General features: G+C 49.1%; 1 protein-coding gene across 1 annotated transcript in view; it reads right to left on the bottom strand.

The window, feature by feature from the left end:
• RPS24 (ribosomal protein S24) overlaps window positions 1-18480 on the bottom strand; it is a gene marked incomplete at its 3' end in the record, with an annotated part of 272504 nt that overhangs the window by 155110 nt on the left and 98914 nt on the right. The gene's annotated exons all lie outside the window — the stretch shown is intronic.

Raw genomic sequence — 18480 nt, 5'->3', positions numbered from 1 at the left:
TGGTCTGGGAAGATCCCACATGCCACAGAGCAACTAAGGCCGTGCGCCACAACTACTGAGCCTGCGCTCTAGAGCCTGCGAGCTACAGCTACTGAGCCCATGTGCTGCAACTACTGAAGCCCCAGTCTCTAGAGCCTGTGCTCCACAACAAGGGACGCCACTGCAATGAGAAGCCCATGCACCGCGACGAAGAGTAGCCCCCGCTCACCGCAACTAGAGAAAGCCTGCATGCAGCAACGAAGATGCAAAGCAGCCGTAAATAAATAAATAAATAAATAAATAAAAAATAGTGGGAAAGAAACAGGTATGAGGCACTCTAGGCCTCTGTCCTGCCCTACTGCTGACTTGCTGTGTGACCCTGAATAAGTGCCTTGCCCTCTCTGGGCCTGGGTTTCCTCACTCTAGACTGGGGGTGTTGGCCCCCCCAGGGTCCCTCCAGGGCTTTAAGGCTCCTCTCTGCACACAGGCAGGGCCATGCCTGCCTATGACAGACACGGACTCACGCACCTGGGCTCAGCGTGGCTCACCCAGAGAACCGTCTCAATTCTGGTCCCCTCTAAGGCGAACTCATCCTTTGATGAGCAATGATGCCCACATGGTGAAAAGCAACGAAGAAAGGAGGGGCTGCCTTCCATCACCCCCCACCCTTCTCTCCCCCTTTCCCCAGCACGTCCCCCTCCCCTCCCCGCAGGCTGGCTACCCCCAAGCCTTTTCTCTATGCTCCTTGTTCCTCCCATCCCCAAGTCCTTCCCACCCTTCAGGCCCAGTTCAACCCACACCTCCTCCAGGCAGTCTTCTAGCTCAAACTGACACTCCCCTTCCTGGACCCTCCCAGGACAGATGAAGTGGGGCAGGACAGGGCAGAACAGAGTGAGGCAAGGTGGGCTGGACCCACTGACCAGAAGTGACACACCAGAACCAGAGCAGTGGGTAGTGTCTGACAAGCCGTGCGTGGAGATGGGGCAATCCATTACAATATAATAATAGCCGTCCTGCGTGGGGCACAGTTGCCCCACCAGGCACTATCTCAGCCAGCCCTTACAACCCACTTGGATGGGTTAATGGGCAGAGGAGGAAACCTGAGGCTCTGGGGTAGTAAGTCGCACGCGGATTAGAAAGTTAGTAAGTGGCAGAACCAGGATTCCAACTGAGGCCATCACGTCCAGGGCCCACACGGCTAACCACAGTCACAGGCTCTCCAGCCTCCCCCCGCCAGAACCCATGAGGAGCCAAGGCAGGAAGCTCAGAAACACAGCTGGTCCTGGAGGCAGAACTGGTGAGCTCAAGCACAGGGCTTGGTCAAACCATGCCCGCCCTCCTTGATGGGCCCGTTTGTATGAGGGAAATTTTTTCCACTGGGTCTTAACAACCACTCCGCCTCTAACAAATACTGCTGGAGTGATGAACTTAGCAGGCGCTTGAAAATATGTTTCCAAAAGAGCGACGGGCAAGGCTTTGGGCTGCCAGGAAGCCCCCCGGGCACGGTGGTCACCACCCCACACTCCCTTCTCCTCCACCCGCAACAACCTAACCGAGCATCGCCCTGGCCCTAAGGTGGTCTTCTGAGAACCTAAAGACTCTCCCACCCGCGCCGTGGAGGCCCCCAGTGCGGGGGTGTGGGTCCACCCCCGAGCAGCTGATTTGTAACAGCCAACTTCAATTCTCCTTTCTCCCTCTCTGGCACCTCTCTTTCCCCCAGTAAATAGTCCTAAGCTGGCTGTCCTGATAAACTGGGGGCTTGGGTACTTTTTCAAGTGCCTTGGAAATGGAAGCATCTGAGGCCGACAGCTCTCAGTGTTCAATGAGATTATATTTCTTATTTAAATAGCTGATTGGAGGACTGGTCTCAAAGTAAGACGCCATATGCCCGTGGCCTCCTCTGGGCTCCTGGGGAGAAGTAATATTGTTTGGCATTGTACAGCGCAGGAGCCTCTCCTTCGAGCTCCCGCCGCCATTCAGATGCCTCCAGGATTGGAGTGGGGGGAGCCAGCGGGTGGGGGGTGGGGGTGATAAAAGCCTCCTGGTTTAGGGAGCCAGAGATTATGCCTTTCATTCGAGAGCACCTTCTCTGGGGCTTCCCACCACGCTGGGTGCCGGTTGTCTCCCCTCTCAAAGCGACTGAGAGATAAAAGGCAATGCATTGGCTTCATCCCACGTCCGGGGAGAGCTCAAATCAGCCTTTTGTCAGCGGACGATAAGCGCCACCGTTTTAGGAAGGGTTGTTGTTCAGCTGCTCTGCTGGAAGGGTTCACGCAGGCTCTCCCCTACCTCCCCTGTGCTGTGGTTTCCCTGCCCCGTGTGAGGGCCTGGGGAAGCTGGTGCATGCTTTCTGACGGGGTGCCCGCACCCAGCCCCGAGAGGGGAGGCATCATCGTGGGTAGCAGGCAACCCCTGGCCCGTAGGGAAGGGCAAGGTTTGCACTAGACCAAATTCTTCCTAAACTGTGCAGTGCAGACCCTGCGAGGGCCCGAGCTCTTGCTTAGAGCAAATCTGCAGTTAATTGTGTGTCAAAATAACGTATTAGAAACAGCAGCGTCTGGATCATGTGCAATTCTTCTCCTTTCAAGCCTTTGTCTGCCCGGGGCCGAAGGGGCTTGTCAGGGCATCTTTGAGACAGGCTGGTGGCCCCCTGTCAAACGCAGCCCCAGAATCTCAGTGACTGTCCCAGAGCCCCGGGCAAGATAAAAGGCCAGTAGTGGCCTTGAAGGATGCCTGGCTCTGTCCATGGGGCCAGGCGGGGCCGGTGATCTTCGTTACTGGCAGCTGTGGCGCTGAGCCAGGCAGTTTGGTATTCCAGGCACATCCGGCGCCTCGTGCATCCAGGGACCGCAATCAGGTAGCTTATGGGGATGCAAGTCACATCGCCTGGACCATTGCCGCAGTGAACTGATTCATGCTGCTACTCTAAGGCGGGGAGAAGGGACAGCAGGGCCCAGAGATGAACCAGCCTGGCTTTATTACACAGCTGCTGTTTTCAAGCTGGAATATTCCAGCCTCTCCTGCTCCCTCTCTTTCTGCCAAGCTGGCACTGGCTGCCTACCTGCAAAGACAGTGCTCATTCTGGCCCCTGGCTCTGGCTGAACAGTGGCATTATGCGATACATAAAGAGCACCCGGGCAACGGAGACAGGCACGGCTTAACTCGCTCAGTGCCCAGTGGCTTTTGAACACCCCTGCATTCAGCCTTTATCCCCAGCAGCCTGGGGCCTCCCTACCCTTTATTCCCCAGCCCTCCCCATCACAAGCTTCCCTTGGTTCCTACACAGGTCTGCAATGGAGCTGATAGCCATGAAATGAGGGGCACAAAGAAAAGGGGAGACAAGAGCGCTCTCAAACGGGGAAAGACTCCTGGTTGTGGGTAAGGAGACCTGGAATTTGGTCTCAGTTTTGCCATCAACTCACTGGTTGGCCTTGGCAAGTCCCTTCCCAGCTCTGAGTTCCAGGTCTGTGTCTACAAACAAGAGAAATGGGAACAAAGTTCCAGAAGGGCTTTTCCACCTCCGACATTCCATGATTTGGATTCACACAGCTCGATGGCTTCGTTCTGGCCTCACTTATTGATAACAAAGGGTCTTCCACTTTATCAATGATAGTCTCCTGGACTGTGACCTTAAGGCCAGGCCACAGGCCAGGGCAGTCAATGAGTGAAGCAAGTCAGGTGACACCCATGGCACACGGGTGCCCACCTGCCCTGTCTAGAGCAGCAGTCACTTCTTGGCTTTAGCTTGGAGCTGCCTTATAGGGAAAAAAGCCCAGCCTTATGAGGTCTTCCAATTTTTTTAAAAGAAACCAGAAATGTAAACTTTTATGCAAAGTCTCACAATTTTTAAATGTTAGCTCCACTTCTTGCAAACACTAGCAGCTCAGAAGAAGTCCCTATCAGGGACTTATCTGCTTGACAGGCTTTCAAATTGTAAAGTCAGGACCTGATAGGGCTACTGGGTATCTGAACTCCAGGGCCAGCATCATATAGAACCCTGGAGTTGTGCAATGCGGTATTCCTGGGACTGGACAAATTATACTGGGCAAGGATACCCCTTTATGTTTTAAGAAAAAAGAGAAGAGTGGAGAAGAGAAACCAAACTGGGCCCAGTACCTTCAGATCTCCTGCCATCTACCATCCAAGCTAACTCCAGACTGGCCCCTTCCCAGAAGTGAGGGAAACACTCCTATGAAGCCTGCTAAATCTCACCACGTCACTGCCCCTGCCACCCACCCAAGTAGGGCCAGACGATGCACCTAGGTTCCCAGCACCCACACCTCTGTGTAGCCAAGGAAATGATTCCACCACCTGAGCTCCTACGTGCCCATCCAGACACTGGCTCCCTGCACCTCAGGGCCTTAGTCTCTGAATTCCGCCTTCCTGATGTAAGCCCCCCTCCCAACAGGGGGCACCTCCAAGCAACGCCACATGAGGACCCCAGGACCTGAAAGGGACTGTAGGAGAATTTCAAGCAGACCTCTGCCCAGGGAATCCCAAACTGGCTGTGATGTCCCATCAACTCAGCACATAAAAATACATCCTGAGGAAGACATGCCACATCTTAGTAACATACCTCACGGTCTCTGAAGCCACAAGTTCATATTATTTCAACAAGTATTGAACAACTAATGTTTGCTGGCTGTGAGGAAGAATATTAGGTACAAGGAGCTCCTTGAGGGTCAGGAGAAAAGACAGACTCATACACATGTTCAGTTAGATAATAACCAGGGAGCAGGCAATCTGGGGCTAAAAGCAACCATCCTCTCTGTTGATAGTGGGAACACTATATCACAGCACCAGACATGCTGTCAAAAACGTCTTCACCAGACACAGCATTATCTGTAGGACAAGGATCTGACTGCCATGGGAGGTGAGAGGAGAAGGCGATGATATTTGATCTGTTCTCTAAACAGACATGTGGAGGTAGAGGTAGAGTGCCCCTCCCGACCAAAAAAAAAGAAAAAAGAAAGGCACCAGTGGGAGCCAAGATGGGGGGTGGTATGCAGAAAGTGGAAGGGCTTGGACAGTCCATTGGGTGAGTGGTCTCCAACTCCAGGGTCGCTCAGGCTGGTTGGAGCAGTGAGAACACGGAAGGAGAGTTCAAAAAAAGAAATGAGAGAGGTTGATTAGGGCCCAATCCCAATGGACCCTAGGCAAACAGAAGGGTTTGCATTTTATTCTGTAAGCAATAGGGAGCCAGTGAATGTTCATCGAAGGAAAGATTCCATCAGAACTGGGTTTCAGAACGAGTCTCCGCTAGCTACATGGAGAGCATATTGGAGGCTAGGAGAGTGGCCAGAAGATGAAAACAATAGGCCAGGGAAGAGGATGACAGCCTGAGCCAGGACAGGGATGATGGGATGGAGAAGAGGAGACCGATGTCATAACTGCTATAAAGAAAGAATCCAAATAGCTTGGTAGAGGTTGGACCTTGGGAATAACGATCAAAGATGCCTGCAGCGTCAGGGAGGATGATGGTGCCACCCTCAGAGGAGGAGGAAGAACAGGTTTGGGGGAGAAGAGGATGGTTTTAGACCCATGCTCTGGACAGAGGATTAGTCAAAGACCAATGAGCAATCTCAGGGCTTGGCTGTGTCGGTTGGAGGGTCCCAGAAGAAGAGGTCTGGAGCTGGGGGACACTGGGCAGCAGAATTCCCAAGGGGGCACCATGCGGGAGTCATCGTCCCACCAACACTCCCCATACCCCTGTCCACTGGGCCTGGAGCCAGGATGTGAGCTCCAGTCTCTGGGGACCTGCAAGGCCCTGAGCGCCAGATGGAGACTGTCAATATTTGTCTGGCTAAGAGCCCCAACTGGAGACTTAGCAACAGCTCCTCCACGTGTGGTAATCGACATCTTTCATGGAGGGCTTAGGAGGGGAAACCATCTCAAGTGATGCCACTTCACACACAGCACTTGACATTTCCGAGGCACTCCACAGGCATTAGCTAATTAATCCTTGAGTCTGTTTAGCCCCAAAAGAAATCCCAGAGGCTCCACTTGTACCCCATGGACGGGGAGTTTCACACCCTCCAAGGCTCAGGATACCCAGCATCGGGGAGACAGCCTTGCAGAGAGCCACTCGCCCGCTCCCTCACTTGCTGGTGACTCCAATGGCTGCCAGGCAAACAGCAAGACAGCCTGAGAAAAGAGGTATTCACTGGGTCACATGCTTCCTGGGGAAGAGATAGGAAGCTGAAGAGAGGGTCGGGAGACCGGCATCTATTCAGCTCGGCCCCTACTAGGTACTCTCACTGTGCACTTTATTTTTCACCCAGCATATTTAGTGTCTGCTCATTCAACACTCAAAACGATCCTGTGAGAGAGATATCTGTCTTAGGTTGGATTCCCCTCAGGAGTCCCTGAGACAAGGATTCAAGTCCAAGCAGTTTCTTTGGGATGTGATCTCAGGAAGCACCCGTCTGGGAGAGGGCAAGAGAAACAAATAAGGGGCAGAGGTCAACAGAGGGCATGCCGTGGAGCACAGCATCCCTGTGGGCAAGGGAGGCTGCATTCCACAGAGCACACCACAGTCGTCCCGCTGAGGGGCCAGGGAGCTAGGGGATTTATCCTCAACTCCCAGCAGTCATGGGTTGAGGGCTGCAACCAGCGAATTAACACCCGCTACACCTGGCCTGTGCCAGGTGTACACTCAAATCAACTCCTTAGACATATACTCCCAGGAGCCTGCATCAGATGCAGCCAGGTCAGAGTGCACAGGGATGGTCACTGCCAAGCGACACGGACAAAACACCAGCAGCATCCGTTACAACACCACTATTCCTATTTTAATAGATGAGGAAACTGAGGCTCAGAAATGGGACCTACTTGGTCAAGGTCACACAATTAGAAACTGACGGAGCCTAAATTTGAACAAAGTCAGTTTGCCGCCAAAGTCTTGGTTCTTTCCACTGTCTTCCAAGTCTAGCTTTCCTCTTCTCACCCTCTTCCTCCCCATCCCGGAGACATAAAACAAGGGACAGTCCTGTCTGCTGACAATGTTCCCTCTCCCTGAACCAGCCTCTCAGACAACTGACTCTTTCAAGCAGCTTTCCCTGAGATAAAGGATTGATGACACATCTGCCTATTGACAAAGTCTGGAACCAAGCAGGGCACGCTTCCTCGGCAGCATCTATTTCTCCTTTAATTCATTGGATAATGTTGTGAAGTGCGGACCTGCAGGGTTTCAAGGAGCCGTAAATTCCCCATCCTGATGCCACAGCTCGTGCTGCTGGGCTTGTGCCCTGTTTTGCTTGCACAAACCAGTGGTGAGCATTGATCGCCGGCTGGAGGATTGAATTTGGCAGGAAAGATGTCCGTGCATTTGGGAGATTCATTTGCCAAGCACCAAGGACAGCAGTCAGGTGTTGAGGGCAGCAGGCAAACTGGCAACTGTGAGCCAAACCCTCTTTCATAGCTGGTTCACTCTAACCGTGAGAAGAAATACAGCATTTCTCTGCTTTCCACCCCAGAACACACTGTCTTCTCCTCCCCCAGTTAACACTGTCCCATCAGGGTCCGGCCCAGGAGGGAAGCTGGGAGTCAAGGAAGTGGTGGGGTGGCCAGAGGGAAAGAGGAAGGTACCAGGGACCAGGCATGTCCCCTAGGGTGGGGCACATACTTAGCCGGGTTACCAGTGTGGCAGTAGGTAAGGAAAGCCAGCACTGAGCGTCGGATAGGGCCAGCTACAGGTAATGGGCAAGAGGGTGACCAGAAGTCTCAGGCAGGGAAATAGGAAGAGCTCTGGCAGACAGACAGGCAGGCATACTAGCCATTCTCTTTCAAAGGGGTGCTGATGTGGCTTATACTGTTGTCAAAAGGCAGCTGTTAAACTTTCAGGACGTCTACCAGTAGTTGCTAAACACAATCATTAGTAAAAATCAAATTATATAAACTGTAATTAAATAAATTATATTAAGAACAAAGGTAAAAGGAACTCAAAGCTTATTACTTCCTAATTATTTTACTACATCTTACTATTATCTATACTGTTGAATTTATTTATATTTATTGTATCTGTATGATGGAAATTCTCTATCACAGTGGCTGCTGTGCTTCTCTTGAAATTAACCATGCTGGTGGTACTTACACCATGGAATTTGGCAAATAACAAAAGTGTGGGCTCTTTTTCTTTTCCTGAAAAGCCTGTGCGCGCTAGCATTTACCAGCACACTGCTGGTATTTCCAACCCTAAATCAAGCACTTCCTCCCTCCCTGGCACCATGCTAGACACCTCAGGTTTGTTACATGACAAGCTGGGCAGCACACACCTGTATGGCATGTGAGTTGTTACAATAGCAAATCAACTTCACTTTACTTGGTAAATAGCTGCTGTCCCAAGGCCCCTGTGTGTCCTCCTTCCATCCTAGCCATTAGCCCCTACCCCAGTGCCACTGAAGGTTAGCGCCTGAGCCTGCTCTAGCACTGGCTGATGGTCAGTGTTCATGCACTACAAGTTGGCAGTATTTTTACCATAACCTTTGTTTATAACTAACCTATAAGTTAGGTATTATTATCATCCCCATTCTATAGATGAGGAAACTGAGGACCTGAGGAAAAAAACCCAACTCGCCCAGAATCACACGGCTAGCACAAAGCAGAGCTGAGAGGAAGCCTAAATTTGCCAGAGCCCAGTCAGAGTTCCCAGCCACAAGAGCACGCCATTTCTGCATGGAGGTCTGGGGGCTGGTAGCCCAGGCTGGACTGTAAGCCCTGGGAGACAAATAGGGCAAGGTGAGGCTTCTGCTCAGGTCTGCTGCATACGGCCCTGGACTCAGAGGGATCAAGTTAGTGAAACAGTGGGGCTTGTCTCATGAACAAGGCAAACCCTAATTATTAGAATCACACGGCACACCAGAGAGGGCCCACTAGCAAGGGTGTTCTTCTGGTGAGAGCACAGCGATCCAGCCTAGAACTCCTGAGGTCTCATGACAAGACTTGCCTGTGAGGCCAGGGTGGTTCAAGAGGCCTCACAGCTGAGCCACTAGACACTCCTCCCTCCGCTCCCCTTCTCTTCCCTCCCGTCTGCTCTCCTTTCCCCTCCTCCCCTTCCCTTCTGCACCCAGTCTGAGTCCTTGAACAGTGAAGTATAAAATGCCATGACTGCCTTCAGGAAGCTTACACTCTGAGCTTAGGAAAAGCCGCTCATATATATGAGCAATATAAATACTAAATATTTGATGAACACAGCACAGGCGAGGTCACAAAGCCTGTGTTACAGCTGAGAGACAACAGGAAAGCTTCCAGAAGCCGAGGGCCAGATGCCCTCATCTGTTAGACATGTCATCCATTGGACAACACAAAGATTTTTCTATTACTTCAACTCTCAGACATAATGTGTACCATTGTAAGACTGAATCACCAAGTTAGCAGTTTTCTGAAGGAAAAATACTGCTGCGTTAAACATATGTGACAATTATAAGAGCCACCCTGATTTTGGAAATGGAGCATTGTAAGATAGAAAAATATATCCTCATGCTCCAAGGTCACTAGGACAAAGGATACATACAGCAAAGAGTGAATCCCCTCAAAGCTCCCCTTGAGGTTCAGTCATTCAGCCATTTGACAAATATTTACAGTAAGCCCAGTGCTGGAGACACCACACAGAGCAGTAAATGCAGACTTGCTCCCTGCAAGACCTCCCAGCCAAGTGGAGGAGACAGTCATCACATAGTAAAACAAGCATATAAAAATGCACTTATAGGGACTTCCCTGGTGGCGCAGTGGTTAAGAATCCGCCTGCCAATGCAGGCGACACGGGTTCGAGCCCTGGTCCGGGAAGATCCTACATGCCACGGAGCAACTAAGCCCATGCGCCACACTACTGAGCCTGTGCTCTAGAGCCCGCGAGCCACAACTACTGAAGCCCGTGCGCCTAGAGCCCATGCTCCGCAACAAGAGAAGCCACTGCAATGAGAAGCCCGCGCACCGCAGTGAAGGGTAGCCCCCGCTCGCTGCAATTAGAGAAAGCCCACGTACAGCAACAAAGACCCAACTCAGCCATAAATAAATTAATATAAATTAATTATTAAAAAAGCATTTTTATGCACTTATAAATAGAAATATACTCTAAGAAAGTGCTGGATGCTATGAGAGAAGTTAAAAAGGAAGGACCCATTGAAATAGGTCATCAGGGAGGGTGGAGGGAGGGTGCTGCAGGGAGAGGGAAAGGCGAGGGGATGCCTTGTGGTGGAGTCTGGTACGCGCACAGTACTGAAAGAAGGTTAGTCCAGGGAGAGCAGAGTGTGGGAAGGAAGCGTATGCAGCACGGAACCAGGTGAGAGAGGTCGGCAGAAGCCAGATCAGGCAGAGCTGCATAAGCCATGGCAAGGGGTTGTGATTTTAATCTGAGTGCCACTGGGAGAACTTAGATAAAAGTTTTATGCAGAAAAGTGACATATGCTGATGTAGGTCTTAGATGTACCCTCTGGGCGCTGGATTGAGAACAGACCCATTGGGGGTGGTGGGAAAGGGTGATACAGGGAAACCAGTGACAAGGCTATTGCAGTGACCCAGGTGAGCAGTGGTGGTGCCTGGGACTAGGGTCATGACCACAGAGGAGAAGCTTGATTCAAGATTTGGAGAGCGCCAAGAGTATGTTGTGATTGACTAGGCATGGGGGAGAGAGGGATGCTCTCATGGGCATTGCCCTTGGGTAGGTGGAGTTGCTGTTGACTAAAGAGATGCTGGTATGTACATATAATAGTACATGTGAGGGGAGGTGGAAAAACTGCCAGGACAAGAGTGGTGGAAGCCTTGTGAAGCATCAGGAGAGCCTGAGAGAGTAGGTACTGATGCTGGACTGAACACTTCTTATTTGTTTCCTAATCACAAGACACACAAAGATCTGAGTAGTAACATACAAAATAGATGTTACATGAGCATGTAAGATGAAACAACACAAGTCTGTTGTGGTCCTAGAAGGCTTCACGGAGCAGACAATTTCTCCCCTAGATCTAGAAGGACAAGTAGATTCTAAATAGGTGAGGCGGATTGGGAAGGCATGACCTGACAGAGGGGGCAGTGGAGCAGAGGTGGGCAAATGCAAAATAGGGAGACGTCAGAGCAGTAGTCCATTCCATCTCTCCCCCCTCCCCTGGACGGGACAGCTTTCTCGGGTTGCCTTACCTGGTCCAGGGGTTGCCGGTAGAGCTACACCCTCCCTTTCCTTGGGAAACAGCATGGTTAAGATACAACTGACATACAATAAACTGCACGTAATTCAAGTACACACTTCAGTAAGTTTTGACATGTACAGACACCCAGGAAGCCATCACTGCAATCAAGATATGAGCATATCCATCCCCTCCAGAAATCTCCTCCTGCCTCTCACTGCCAGCCCCCTGCCCTCCTCCCCCAGCAACTACTGATCTGCTTTCCGTCACTATCAATTCATTTGCATTTGTAGAATTTTATTTAAATGGAATCATATAGTATTACACGTTTTTCCTGCCTTCTTTCACTCAGCATAACTATTTTGAAATCCATCCATGTTATATAGCATGTATCAATAGGTCATTCCTTTTTATTGCTGAGTAGTATTCCATTGTATGGATACACCACTCACGAATGGATATCCATTCATCTGCTGAAGGATATTTGGGTTGTTTCCAGTTGGGGGCCATTACAAACAAAGCTGCCATGAACATTTGTCTACAAGTCTTTGTGTGGACACGTGCTTTCTTTTCTCTTGGGTAAATAGCTAGCTGTGGACTGACTGGATCACATAGTAAGTGTCCGTTTAACTTTATAAGAAACCATCAAACTGTTTTCCAAAATGTTGCAGCATTTTATTTCCCACCAGCAGCATATGAGAGTTCCAGGTCCTTCACATCACCAACACCTGGTGTGATCAGTCTTTTTAATTTTAGCCCCTCTAACAGGATGTGTAGTAGGACCTCACTGTGGTTTTAATTTGCCATTCCTAATGACTAATGAGGCTGAGCATCTTTTCATGTGCTTCTTAGCCATTTGCGTTGTCTTCTTCAGTGAAATGTCTACTTAAATCTTTTGTCTGTTTTTAATTGGTTTGTCTTACTATAATTGAAAGCTCTTTATATGTTACGGATACAAGTCCTTCATCAGATATATGATTTGTATTTATTTTCTCTGTCTGGGGCTTGCCTTTTTAATTTTCTTAACAGTATCACTCAAAGAACAGAAGTTTTTATTTTTGATGAAATCCTATTTATTATTGTTTTTCTTTCATGGATTGTGCTTTCAGTGTCATATTTAAGACGTCTGCCTAAACAAAGGTCACAAAGATTTTCTTCTGCTTTCTTCTAGAAGTTCTATAGTTTTAGGTTTTACATTTATCATCCTAATATGTATATGGTGCAAGTTATGGGTCAAAGTTCATTTGCATATGGATATCCAATTGTACCAGCACCATTTGTTTAAAAAAAAAGACTAGTCTTTCTCCACTGAATTGTCTTTGCACCTCTGTCACCAATCAGTTGTCCATATACATGTAGAACCACTTCTGCACTCCCAATTCCGTTCCATTGATCTATTTGTCAGTCTCGATGCCCACAGCACGCTGTCTTGATTACTATAGCTTAATAATACGCCTTAAAATCAGGCAGTGTTAGTCCTCCAACTTTGCTCATTTTCAAAATTGTTTTGGTTATTCTAAGTCCTTTTCATTTCCATATGAATTGTAGAATCAGCTTGCCAATTTCTACAATTTCCATGCTGCTGCCCACCCCCTCTTTGTACTTGGACCATTTGACAAGTAAACAAATAGGGAAAATCTGAGCTGGGGGTTGGTACCGAAACTCTGAACAAAGCGAGGGCTCAGGAAGACTGAACTGAATGGAAGGAATGCTCTCCCCGTCACCAAGACAGAACAAGGGTGGTTTTGTGCTTCAAACAAAGCATCCCATGGTCAAAGGTGATGGACGCGTGAGCCCTCCACAGCCTGGCCCCTTCCTCTGGGCACGGGGCATTGCCTCTTATTCCTCCATTAGAACACTCTCTCTTCTGCTCTGGGCTTTCCTGGTTGTTTGGTGTAGCTTCTGGCCCTGAGGAGCTCCCAGGCTGTATGCTTCTACATCTGGGTAACCACAGAGTCCAGAACAGAAAAAAAAATGAGCCCTCAGTGGACGCCAAGGGGGAAAGATAGTAAGAAAAGGAAATTGGTATGTACGCTGGGAAATCCAAAGGAATATCAATTGCTGGGCATTGCTTTAGTAGCTATAAAGGCTGTTTGGGGAGTTTTCTAGAAATAGTAATGGCTACTACACAGAATATGCTATGCTCTGTGCTGAGCTTTGCTCTCCATAATTTTCTCATTCAGTCCTCAAAAGCATCCAATAGAGAGGAGTATAATTACATCTATTTTCCAGATGAATCGAGATATGCAGAGGTTGAATAACTTGCCTAAGTCATTGCTTGCAAGTAACAGAACAAGAATCCAGGGTCTGTGTGATTCCAAAGCCCACACTCTAGACTGAACCCCAGGATGATTCTGCCTTTAGGGATGAGGAATGGAAAAGCCTCATAAATGTGTACAGTCAGATGAGCATGATTTAATGAGCTGCTACTATGAGCCAGGGTTGTACTCAGGACCATCTGACATAACCATATGTGACACAGCACACAGGGAAGATGACTGACTCTCCTCTAGCCAACTTGGGAAGTCACACCCTGACCAGAGAAGAAAGGCCTTCAGTGACGGATTTGAAAACAGAAAGGAAAGACCTGGGGGTACCAGTCTCTTTGGGAAGAGGGTCATCTGGCAGAATCTTCACCCCTGGAGGCTTCTCAAACCGACTTAAGCACAAAAGAGGATTCATGGTATCCGGCAAGCAGAGATGCTGTAGCTCTGGGCACAGTGGGAATCATTCTCAGCCGGTTCTTTCCAGGTGGCAGCCGTGTGGCCACCCACACCTCTAGGGTTCATTTCCCCTGCTCAGAAACCTCTCTTAAAGAGTTCCAGCAAAAATTCCAAGTCAGACTCTTATTGACTCAAGTAGACTCATTTAGAGCCCATCCATGAGACACTACTGAACCAGTTCTGAGTTCCACGACACTGCTGAGTCAGAGGATAGGAGCCCGCTCAGTCAAACTGCCCTGCCGGAGAGCAGGAGAGTGGAAAATCCCTGAAGGAAAGCAGAGGTACCATGCCAGAATGTGGTCAGCTCAGCAGGCAGAACAACAGATGTACACTCTGACTTCTCCCTGACTCAGACATCCACAGCAGTCCTGCCCAGCCCACAAGGCATCAACCGATAACACTGTGTTTGCTTGGCCGGGCTCTCCTTCCAGTATTGATCTTCACAAAAACATGTGTCTGCATCCAGTTGCTGGATCCTCCTTCCTTGTCCTCTTCCGGCCAATGAAGCCCAAGGTTTGGCACCTACAACTTTCAGAAGGCATGGGCTTCTTTCTACTTTAACAGTGATCCTATTTCAGATTTATATGCTCCTGTCCTCCGTACACAGAAATTGTATGTTCTCTCCCAGAATCTGGGCCTGTATTGTGATATGCACCATTAGGGACAATGAGAAGGGCATTTGGAACTAGAAATGTCCCCAACACCTAGACTGAATGGTCACTGTACCCACTGTCCTCTACCGAGTAGCACGTACAGGAAGCCAGGAAGCAATGCTTGGGTTGGCAGCTCTTCATCCCTCGCCAGGTGCCCCTGCAGAGTCATGCCTTATCCCAGGTCCCAAAAGGTCCAAGGGGCTTCTCCAAAAGCTACTGTTGGCTCCAATTAACTGGACAATTTTACACAGGACAGATGAGACCGAGTGAATCTCCAGGACAGCCAGGATAAGGGACCAGGTCCCAAACTCCTAGGTCTTCCCTGGTCCACCACTGCCCAGCCTCCGGGGGCAAAGGAACCCCAAAAGGGGTAAGGCAGGCCCCTCCCTCCCATAAAGAACTGAGTATGTGAGATGTTTCACATGCAGCAGTAACAGCCACTACAGCAAGAAAGGCAAGTTCAAAGGTAACTGGACGAGGGGTTTTAAGCATGGCTGTTCCCGCAGCAAACTGTTTCATGAATACCCATCGGGATCTGTCCATATGGACAGCAGAAGGGCTCCTGCTGTTCTTTTGCTAATAAAAACTGTTGTGATTACATTTCCAGTCCTCTCGGAATGGGGCCTCCGTGGGACCGCAGCGTGGCGTGCTGAGCCGAGAATGTGTCTTCCCAGCTGATAGGCAGCACCCCTCCCTGCTGTGGAGACCAGCACCCTCAGGATGCGGAAGGAGGATCCTCAGGGGAGTTGGGGACGGAACAGGTGTGTGCATGTATCTGTAACTGTGTAGTCTCACACATGCTACGCACACACACAGGAAAATCTTAATTAATGGAACAACCTTCCATAAGTGGTTCCAGTTATTGGCATTTTCCAGTTAATTAGAGGCTAACCTGCGATCGCTTCTTTATTTCACTCTCCTTGTGGAAGTACATTAGTTTACTTTCACCCCTACCCTCATGTCTGAGCTCCAGCTAGCATCTTTGTTGAGAATGGCCTCCCCTACCCCTCCGTTCTCTATCAAAATCCTACCTGTCCTTCCTGCCCTGAGTCAATTTGAATGCTGTCTCCTCCATAAGCCTTTCTTAAATTCCTAGCCTTGGGGGGGGATTTTCCCTCCTGCTTTTTCCTACCCCTCAAAGACTCCTCTTATAAAGCACTTACCACATTCTTATCTTCTCTCCCCTAGGAAGCTCCAGGCTCCTGTAGGTCACTGTCAGGGCCTTGCCTCGGAAGCCCCAGTGCTAGCGACATAGGGTTTGGGATATAATAGGTGCACAATAACTTTTCATTAAATGAATGAACATTCGTTCTTTTTTTTGCACACGTGAAACTAATATAATATTGTACATCAACTATAGATACAGTTGATGTACAATATTCAATTTGTATTGAACTATATTCAATAGAGTTCAATTTTTTTAAAAACTGAACATTCATTTTTACTGTAATCTGAAAGTTTAGGAGCCTGGGATCGATCAAAATTTAAGACCTCCATAATACTAAAAATTTTTTAGTTTCAAAAACAAATTCCTGCTTTCCATTATTCTCTTCATTCTCATAAAACGATTAAACCTTATTAAAAAGCTCAATTCATTGGGTATGTATTGATCAAGAACATATCCTCTGCACATTCATTCTCTTCCCTTGGATTCGACACACACAAGGTATTCAGAATAGACATACATACATACATAAGTACATACGTACACACAAGTAGATGGGGCATCACTAATTTTTTTAATCTCCAACATACAAAAATTCTTGTTTGCAAAACATATCAGCGAGAAAGCCACTATTCACCTTCTTAAAGAGTTTTTGTTTCACTTAAGGAGCCATCCTGGTGTCCCCATCAGAGCGGGCTCTCCCACCACATCTGAGGGTTTGTTCATTAACATTAACTGCTTGACTACAAGGGTAAGGAAGCTTCCATTGGCTGTGGGTCTTTGAACTTCACTTGAGCATAATCAAAATGATGATGAAGCACCTCTGAGAGGACTGAGTAAGGCCAACAGGAAAATGAAGTTCTCTTTGCAAAAGCACATCCATTTACACACAGCTTGTTAAAGCAGAGGCTGTAAAGGAGGACTATGCCGCTAAACCAGCCATGTAAACTTATGCTTAGGACTTCACCTCTCTGGGCCTCGACTTCCCCATCTGTTGAGTGAGACCAAGAGGGTTGGTAAGGCAGCTGAGGGCTAGGGCAGGAATTTATCCCTAGAGCATAGTATAAATGGTGCTTCACCAAAAATACTTGGCTGAGTCTATGAAACATCAGTATCCTTGCACATTATTGCCACCAACGATCAGTCATCCCGAGTGCTCACTTTGCTGTGGAAACAACTCCAAAATCTCTGTGGCTCAATGAAACAAAGGTTTATTGCTGCTACTAGAGCCAACTTAAGTCTCAGGAGAGCTCTGCACCACAAAGTCACTCAGGAACTGTGGCTGACAGTCTCCTCTATGTTAGAGCTGCACTACCTAAATGTCTTAGCCTCCTCCATCACTGCAGCAGAGGGAGAGACAGCTGTAAGATCTCCCATGCTTCGGGACTTCCCTGGTGGTCCAGTGGTAAAGAATCCGCCTTGCAATGTAAGGGACGCGGGTTCGATCCCTGGTCAGGGAACTAAGATCCCACGTGCCGCGGGGCAACCAAACCCGCATGCCATAACTACTGAGCTTGTGTGCCTCAATTAGAGCCCACAAATTACAGAGCCCACGTGCTCTGGTACCCGTGTGCCACAACTACAGAGACTAAGCACTCTGGAGCCTGCATGCCACAACTAGAGAAGAGAAAACCCGCACGCCACAACTAGAGAGAAGCCTGTGCACCACAATGAAGAGCCCACGTGCCCCAACAAAAGATCCCAAGTACTGCAACTAAGACCCAACGCACCCAAAAATAAATAAAATAAAAATAAAATAAAAGAAGATCTTCCATGCTTCATCCCAGAAGGGATCGCCCTCACTTCTGTTCATAGCCCATGGCCAGAGTAGTCACATGGTTCTAGAGAAGCAGATGGACTATTGGTGATGTGATAGCCTCAGTCTCTGCCACGTCCAAGGATGCTCCCCACTCCTGCTCCCCCCATCTACACAGTCAACTAAGTCACTCCTCCATCTCCTTAGAGTAAAGCCTGACTGTCCTCCATAAGATTGTTCTCCATAAGACAGCCAACGGGGCATCAGTGTCCCCAACCACAGGGCTAATGTCACTAGCGCTTGCCATTCAGTCAACAAAACCCTCCTCTATGGCAAAAAGTGCCTGGTTGGTGCCACTTCCAAACTAAGTCAACCCAGCCATCCCCAGACTTCAGAGCAACCCAACCCCCACTGCCATGGGGCCAACAGGACTGGTCCCCAGCTGCATACCACCTGGGTCTTCTCTACCTCTGGGCCAACGAAGTCACCCAATGACTACACCCACCACTACAAAGGGCTGTCCCAGCCAGACCCCTGCCTCCAGCTCCTATTATCCCTGCCAGTTGCCAGTCTCTGCCCACAGGGAGGCCCTGTGCCTCCCAGCACACACTGGCCATCCCCCTGCCTCAGATGGCAGCCTCCCATGGCAGGTCCTCCTCCCAGGCTACCAAAGTCCTCCCTCTGGTCTAGTCCCCAGTCCTCAGCCCACAGTCCTGGTGGGACAGGGAACAGCTGGAGAGGGGGGCCCATTCACAGCCCATCTGTCCTTTGCGGGATGTTTTTCATATAGTATGTTTTTATTCCTCTTACTTCCTGGTCCATCAGGCCACATTCATCAAGTTCACAATAAAAAGAGGCTGAAGGGAAATGACTGACCTCTCTATCAATAAAGCAGAGAAGTCCCCCCTTTCTATGGCCAGAGGACAGATCTGACCATGAGTCAGGGAAGACATGGGGTGGCTCCCACCTTTTTCCAGTGCCCTCAAGTGAGTCATATCAACTCTGAATGGGTAAGAGAACGAGAGAATGAATGAAAGAATGTCACATGACAGGTGCTTAGTGAATATCCATTCATTTATTCTTCGTA

This window comes from Grampus griseus, assembly GCF_964374135.1.
Source record: "Grampus griseus genome assembly, chromosome: 16".
Classification (NCBI taxonomy): Eukaryota; Metazoa; Chordata; class Mammalia; order Artiodactyla; family Delphinidae; genus Grampus; species Grampus griseus.
Note: the sequence above shows the minus strand (reverse complement) of the source record. Positions and strands in the feature narration are given on the sequence as shown.